This window comes from Pinus tabuliformis, chromosome 8 (assembly GCF_031772625.1).
Source record: "Pinus tabuliformis cultivar Carrire ecotype Pingquan chromosome 8, CPIR1, whole genome shotgun sequence".
NCBI classification, from domain to species: Eukaryota; Viridiplantae; Streptophyta; class Pinopsida; order Pinales; family Pinaceae; genus Pinus; species Pinus tabuliformis.
This window is the reverse complement of record NC_142294.1, coordinates 1,166,076,483-1,166,084,123: the sequence shown is the minus strand read 5'-3', so window position 1 is coordinate 1,166,084,123 and position 7,641 is coordinate 1,166,076,483. Positions and strand designations below refer to the sequence as shown.

Below are 7,641 nucleotides of genomic sequence, written 5' to 3'. Positions count from 1 at the left end.
AGAAAGTTGATCGAACCCTAGGAGAGATGTGTGGAACCCAATAGGTAGGTAATGAAAGATGGATGAATTTGGTTCATGTGTAAGGGAAGATAAAGGTAAGAGTGTGACAGTCGACTAAGTTGATTGGGTCTGTTAGCGCTTGGAATTCACCTAGGCTGAAATAGACAAACTCTCAAGGCTACATCAAACCATTTCACCTCGTAGCTAGCCCTACGAGGTATGAGAAGGCTCTCTCGGGTCAAATTTGATAGATCTTATAATATAATTAGGCTGACCAATTAAGAATAAGGATTTTAGGCTAGTAAATTGATAGGGGGTTTGATTTGATGATTTTTGGGGTTTTTTAATGGAATGACGGGGCTTTTCTGGGCTACATGGGCAAAATCACAGCTTCAAACAGAAAAATATAATGACTACACAGGTTGTCAACTGAGGCAAGGTAGGCATGCAATTTAACACCAAATCTGGTTTCAAACGGGATGGCAAGACTGGTGAGGAGTTAAGGAGGGCAGACAATAACTCTGAATCCTCCTTAAACAGTAGAAAACATCGAATGCGAACAAACTTATAGGAGGAGCATATAATACTATGAATTCCTACCTAATCACTTCATTTGTTCAGCTTGAAAGGGTCATGAAATGAAATGGAATATAACTGATTACATATGAGACAAAGGGAAAAACTTATGCTAAATCAACATACCACATGAATCTCGGCAAACAGAGCTGTGAAATTCCATTAAATTCTCTGTTATAAAACTGTACAATAAAAAGCTCTCTGCTTCTCCAGCAGCTCCCAGCGCTCAGAAAAAACTCTCCTCCCTCCCTCTCTACTTACAAATGAATTTTTTTTAAATACAAAAAATAAAAAATGCTGCCCAAAACAGGGGCGCTGTTTTAAACTGAAATTACAAAAAAAATTCAAAAAGAAAACAGCCTTCTATTCTAAAACAATACCATGTCCCTAAAAATCCTCTGATTGACTAATAAAAATATAACTGCTGGAGCGCAGATCCTCATATAATCCAGACTGATGACATTAGTGAGAAACCGGTTGCTATATTTGGACCCATTACAAGCTGTTCATCGCTTGTATGGATGAAATTAATTGGATGCAAGCTATGCCTTTGAAACTATCACTTAACAACCAATACTGCAAGGCGCTCGGACGGATCCTTTGGATCCCATTCGGCACGAAAATAGGTCAAGTAACTATCGACGATTTCGTGGCTTGGATAGCACAAATCACCACAGATAGAAATCTATACACGTATCCGATAATCCTGGCAGGTAACCATGATTTAGAGACAGGTGTTTGAGTTCTGTGCCAAGTTTTGCTATGGCATTGCTGTCACTACTACAATTCCGCCCTTTAGATTATCTTGCAGCCGATCACCATTTGCGTCCACGTTTAGAGTGCGATTAAATCCCAAGTCAAAATATAGATGATAAGGAGAACCGCGAATGAATGATTTCACAATGATGGCAGTACTTATGGTCCATGCTTTTATACCCTTCTGAATCCCAGAGACCAGAAAGGACATTCTCCACAGTTCTTCATATGTTGTGGCAAGAAACCTGCGCTGCCCATCCAGCTTTTCTGACAAAGAATTTATCACAGAAACTGCCCTTGAACCACTTCGATCAGGCCCAGCACCAGAGGGTACAGTATCGCTCACAGTCAGGACTGCTACCTTTACACTTGTATCACTATGTTCTTCTTGAGAATTCTTGAATATATTTTCATGTTTCGCACTTGAAAGTTGACCACTTAAAACATTGTCCATGGATACCGATGTCTGGGGAACAGGCATGCTGCTGACATCAGAAATTAACAGTGCCCACACCATTGTCCTTGCTGGAAGTATTTATTTCCTGCGGGCAATTCTAATAATGCATTTGCAGACTTCATGCTTAAAAAGCGGCTACTAACTTGATGTCCTGTGCTTACAGCAACAAAGCCAGGGTAACCAGATCCATTTCTTGTTCCCAATGAATTATAGCACGGTGATATCCAGGTCTTAAAGGGTCTAATGTTCTTGGTTCTGAAATGCGAGCTTGTACTCTCCAAAACCTGGGATCTCTCCAACCAATTAAGTGTCGGATTGCAGGAATAGCCATAAAATAGAAACAAACTAAGCAACTGACAGGATTGCCCGGCAAACCAAATTCAAGAATATTTTTTCCTGGCCTTGTTTCTGTTGATGCAACATTGATGGTTGCAAATGTTATTGGCTTTCCAGGCTTCATACAAACCCTATTAAAATATATAGTACCACGTCTCTCCAATAAATGCTTTATAAAATCCTTGTCTCCCATGGAAACACCACCTGATGATAAGAGAATATCCACCCCAGCAGAAACAACTTTATCCAGCTTGGCTTCCAACTCTTCTTCTTCATCACATGCAATACCTAAATCCAATACTTTACATTGCTGCTGTGTAGCAGCTGCTAGTAGCATAGCCCGATTTGAATCCCGAATCTTACCAAGACCTATGAAATCTGATGCTGGATCTACTAACTCATCCCCTGTTGAAAGGACTGCAATTGTGGGTATTGGATAAACCTTGACCATAACAACTCCAATTGTGGCCAGCAATCCAATTTCTGCAGCACCTATTCTCTCACCAGATTTCAATATGACTGCCCCTTTTTGAATATCATATCCTTTCAGACATTAAAGCGGAAAGAAATGGATTTGAGGGTAGACCATTCTGTGGCCAAGTTGTTCCTCTTTGATAATCTGAAATAAGGGACTTGTGCTTTCTACTTGTTGCAAACTCAAATAAGATGAGTCCTGAAGATGAGCTTGATTCCGAATCTATACAAGCCACTCCAGAACCAAGTAATGTCCTCGATCCTACTTCATCATAAACGCTTGAAGCCCCAGTGGCATGGTCACCTTTTTTGGATTTCCTTGTCCACGGAAGTATTGAAACTTTATCTTCTGATTCACTTCATCTCTTAATATCAGACCTTCCATTAGGTGTTTTGTGTTCTCTGTCAGCTGATACTATCTGTTTTAACTGAAACATTGATACTACAGGACTGATATTTGGCACACTATCACTTTGAGAATCCCAATCTTCCTTTACAGCACTCGGCAATGTTTTGTCATCAACTGGCCTTCAGATTTTTCCTGGAGGTTTCCCTTGCAGAATTTTGTCGATGTTGCATGTGCGCCAATGTCAAAATAAGATGACTCAAGTAGTCCCAATACAGTTGAAGAATTTAGATGCCAACATAAAGACATAATGGATGGATAATTGTGTATTGCTGCTCTAAGGGCCTGCAAAGCTTCGAAATGAATGACTGGATGTGCCACTGTAGAAAACCTCTGTACCATGATAATTGAAACCATATGAAGATAAAACTTGACCAAATTCATCAACAGTAGAGTCTGATGTATGCTTTGCTTTCTTTTGTTTGTGCAGGGATAGAAGTTTGATGTATGCTTTGCTTTCTTTTGTTTGTGCAGGGATAGAAGTTTGAAGTTTGCTGCTGTGAAGAGCTGAAGATAAATTACATAATTTAAATCAATACATTAAATGATTTCTTCTTCAAAACCCTGTTTTGAAGAAGAATCTATCTCATGTTGAGACGGAGTCTAACATTGGCTCCACTTGGGATGGCAGCTGCAGCTTCCTGGAGGTGCCAAGAACCGCAGAACTTTGGTAGAGCAGACCGTGCCTCCACCATTGGGCAATGGAGTCATCATCAACAAATCAACACTTGACTTATTTTCACACTGAAACTGAATTCAAACAAACTAAAAGCCAACTGAAACAAGATGCTGCCCTTATGGCTGCTTATTTATTTACACAACCTACTCTAATCTGCTGTACAAACAATAGATCAGGTAATGCTAAAATGCCATATTAACCATTCAATTAAACCTGACAATGAAGCCGCTTGAGAATGCTGCCACGAAGTCACAGATGCAGTTGCTGGCAGCCCTTCATGCACATAATGATCCTGGTCACCGAGAAGACAGCCCGATCTGTCAATCAAGCTGAAAAATGTGTCCATGTAGGCCGCAATAGGATCACGGACAACGGCCTCTGTAGGCTGCCCCAACTTTGCAATACATACTTCCAGCTGCATATTATCAATGTATGCATCTATAGGCAAGTCTGTTGTTGCTTGTTTCGATGGAGGAAGGATTTCCAAGAACTTTTTAGGGTCTTGGAAATCATAAAACTGAATTTGCTCATCGATATACTGAATTTCATTTTCAACTCTTTCAACAACTAACTCATAAAATCTAGTTTTGCCTTCAAGATGAAGCTTCGGAGATTTCACACATTGAAAGAAAATACTGAAAAATTCTTCATTAATTTCAATATCCGCTAACATCTCTCTAACTCCATCTAGAACTTCACAAAGTGCAGGGTCTGCCACATACCCTACCATTGCATGAACATATCAACAGGCACTGGAATGTCTGGATCGAGTTGGAGTCGCCAGGTGAATGATTCAGCCTTTCAAGTGTCTGATCGTTGTCCACTATCAACAATCAGATCTGAACTTGATATATGTACTGGGGTAAAAATGCAAATGAAGTGTTATGTTCACAAATCCCACGGAGATAGACTGAAGCAGCGTTTATCTACTTGCGCTGATGTAAAACAAGAGCGTTTTCGAAGGCTTCTGGCGTAACTTCAGGCTCCGTCTAAGACTTATGAAATAACACAACAATGAGCAAACGATTAATATGTTCTCCCCAGTATGGTCGCCAATATGTTAGCGCTTGGAATTCACCTAGGCTGAAATAGACAAACTCTCAAGGCTACATCAAACCATTTCACCTCGTAGCTAGCCCTACGAGGTATGAGAAGGCTCTCTCGGGTCAGATTTGATAGATCTTATAATATAATTAGGCTGACCAATTAAGAATAAGGATTTTAGGCTAGTAAATTGATAGGGGGTTTGATTTGATGATTTTTGGGGTTTTTTAATGGAATGACGGGGCTTTTCTGGGCTACATGGGCAAAATCACAGCTTCAAACAGAAAAATATAATGACTACACAGGTTGTCAACTGAGGCAAGGTAGGCATGCAATTTAACACCAAATCTGGTTTCAAACGGGATGGCAAGACTGGTGAGGAGTTAAGGAGGGCAGACAATAACTCTGAATCCTCCTTAAACAGTAGAAAACATCGAATGCGAACAAACTTATAGGAGGAGCATATAATACTATGAATTCCTACCTAATCACTTCATTTGTTCAGCTTGAAAGGGTCATGAAATGAAATGGAATATAACTGATTACATATGAGACAAAGGGAAAAACTTATGCTAAATCAACATACCACATGAATCTCGGCAAACAGAGCTGTGAAATTCCATTAAATTCTCTGTTATAAAACTGTACAATAAAAAGCTCTCTGCTTCTCCAGCAGCTCCCAGCGCTCAGAAAAAACTCTCCTCCCTCCCTCTCTACTTACAAATGAATTTTTTTTAAATACAAAAAATAAAAAATGCTGCCCAAAACAGGGGCGCTGTTTTAAACTGAAATTACAAAAAAAATTCAAAAAGAAAACAGCCTTCTATTCTAAAACAGTACCATGTCCCTAAAAATCCTCTGATTGACTAATAAAAATATAACTGCTGGAGCGCAGATCCTCATATAATCCAGACTGATGACATTAGTGAGAAACCGGTTGCTATATTTGGACCCATTACAAGCTGTTCATCGCTTGTATGGATGAAATTAATTGGATGCAAGCTATGCCTTTGAAACTATCACTTAACAACCAATACTGCAAGGCGCTCGGACGGATCCTTTGGATCCCATTCGGCACGAAAATAGGTCAAGTAACTATCGACGATTTCGTGGCTTGGATAGCACAAATCACCACAGATAGAAATCTATACACGTATCCGATAATCCTGGCAGGTAACCATGATTTAGAGACAGGTGTTTGAGTTCTGTGCCAAGTTTTGCTATGGCATTGCTGTCACTACTACAATTCCGCCCTTTAGATTATCTTGCAGCCGATCACCATTTGCGTCCACGTTTAGAGTGCGATTAAATCCCAAGTCAAAATATAGATGATAAGGAGAACCGCGAATGAATGATTTCACAATGATGGCAGTACTTATGGTCCATGCTTTTATACCCTTCTGAATCCCAGAGACCAGAAAGGACATTCTCCACAGTTCTTCATATGTTGTGGCAAGAAACCTGCGCTGCCCATCCAGCTTTTCTGACAAAGAATTTATCACAGAAACTGCCCTTGAACCACTTCGATCAGGCCCAGCACCAGAGGGTACAGTATCGCTCACAGTCAGGACTGCTACCTTTACACTTGTATCACTATGTTCTTCTTGAGAATTCTTGAATATATTTTCATGTTTCGCACTTGAAAGTTGACCACTTAAAACATTGTCCATGGATACCGATGTCTGGGGAACAGGCATGCTGCTGACATCAGAAATTAACAGTGCCCACACCATTGTCCCTGCTGGAAGTATTTATTTCCTGCGGGCAATTCTAATAATGCATTTGCAGACTTCATGCTTAAAAAGCGGCTACTAACTTGATGTCCTGTGCTTACAGCAACAAAGCCAGGGTAACCAGATCCATTTCTTGTTCCCAATGAATTATAGCACGGTGATATCCAGGTCTTAAAGGGTCTAATGTTCTTGGTTCTGAAATGCGAGCTTGTACTCTCCAAAACCTGGGATCTCTCCAACCAATTAAGTGTCGGATTGCAGGAATAGCCATAAAATAGAAACAAACTAAGCAACTGACAGGATTGCCCGGCAAACCAAATGTAAGAATATTTTTTCCTGGCCTTGTTTCTGTTGATGCAACATTGATGGTTGCAAATGTTATTGGCTTTCCAGGCTTCATACAAACCCTATTAAAATATATAGTACCACGTCTCTCCAATAAATGCTTTATAAAATCCTTGTCTCCCATGGAAACACCACCTGATGATAAGAGAATATCCACCCCAGCAGAAACAGCTTTATCCAGCTTGGCTTCCAACTCTTCTTCTTCATCACATGCAATACCTAAATCCAATACTTTACATTGCTGCTGTGTAGCAGCTGCTAGTAGCATAGCCCGATTTGAATCCCGAATCTTACCAAGACCTATGAAATCTGATGCTGGATCTACTAACTCATCCCCTGTTGAAAGGACTGCAATTGTGGGTATTGGATAAACCTTGACCATAACAACTCCAATTGTGGCCAGCAATCCAATTTCTGCAGCACCTATTCTCTCACCAGATTTCAATACGACTGCCCCTTTTTGAATATCATATCCTTTCAGACATTAAAACGGAAAGAAATGGATTTGAGGGTAGACCATTCTGTGGCCAAGTTGTTCCTCTTTGATAATCTGAAATAAGGGACTTGTGCTTTCTACTTGTTGCAAACTCAGATAAGATGAGTCCTGAAGATGAGCTTGATTCCGAATCTATACAAGCCACTCCAGAACCAAGTAATGTCCTCGATCCTACTTCATCATAAACGCTTGAAGCCCCAGTGGCATGGTCACCTTTTTTGGATTTCCTTGTCCACGGAAGTATTGAAACTTTATCTTCTGATTCACTTCATCTCTTAATATCAGACCTTCCATTAGGTGTTTTGTGTTCTCTGTCAGCTGATACTATCTGTTTTAACT

General features: G+C 40.2%; 2 pseudogenes; both read right to left on the bottom strand.

The window, feature by feature from the left end:
• Nucleotides 1-1,336: 1,336 nt before the first annotated feature.
• LOC149239499 (molybdopterin biosynthesis protein CNX1 pseudogene) lies at nucleotides 1,337-2,657 on the bottom strand (annotated as a pseudogene).
• A 3,291-nt stretch (nucleotides 2,658-5,948) lies between these two features.
• Nucleotides 5,949-7,275, bottom strand: LOC149239498 (molybdopterin biosynthesis protein CNX1 pseudogene; annotated as a pseudogene).
• Nucleotides 7,276-7,641: the final 366 nt, after the last annotated feature.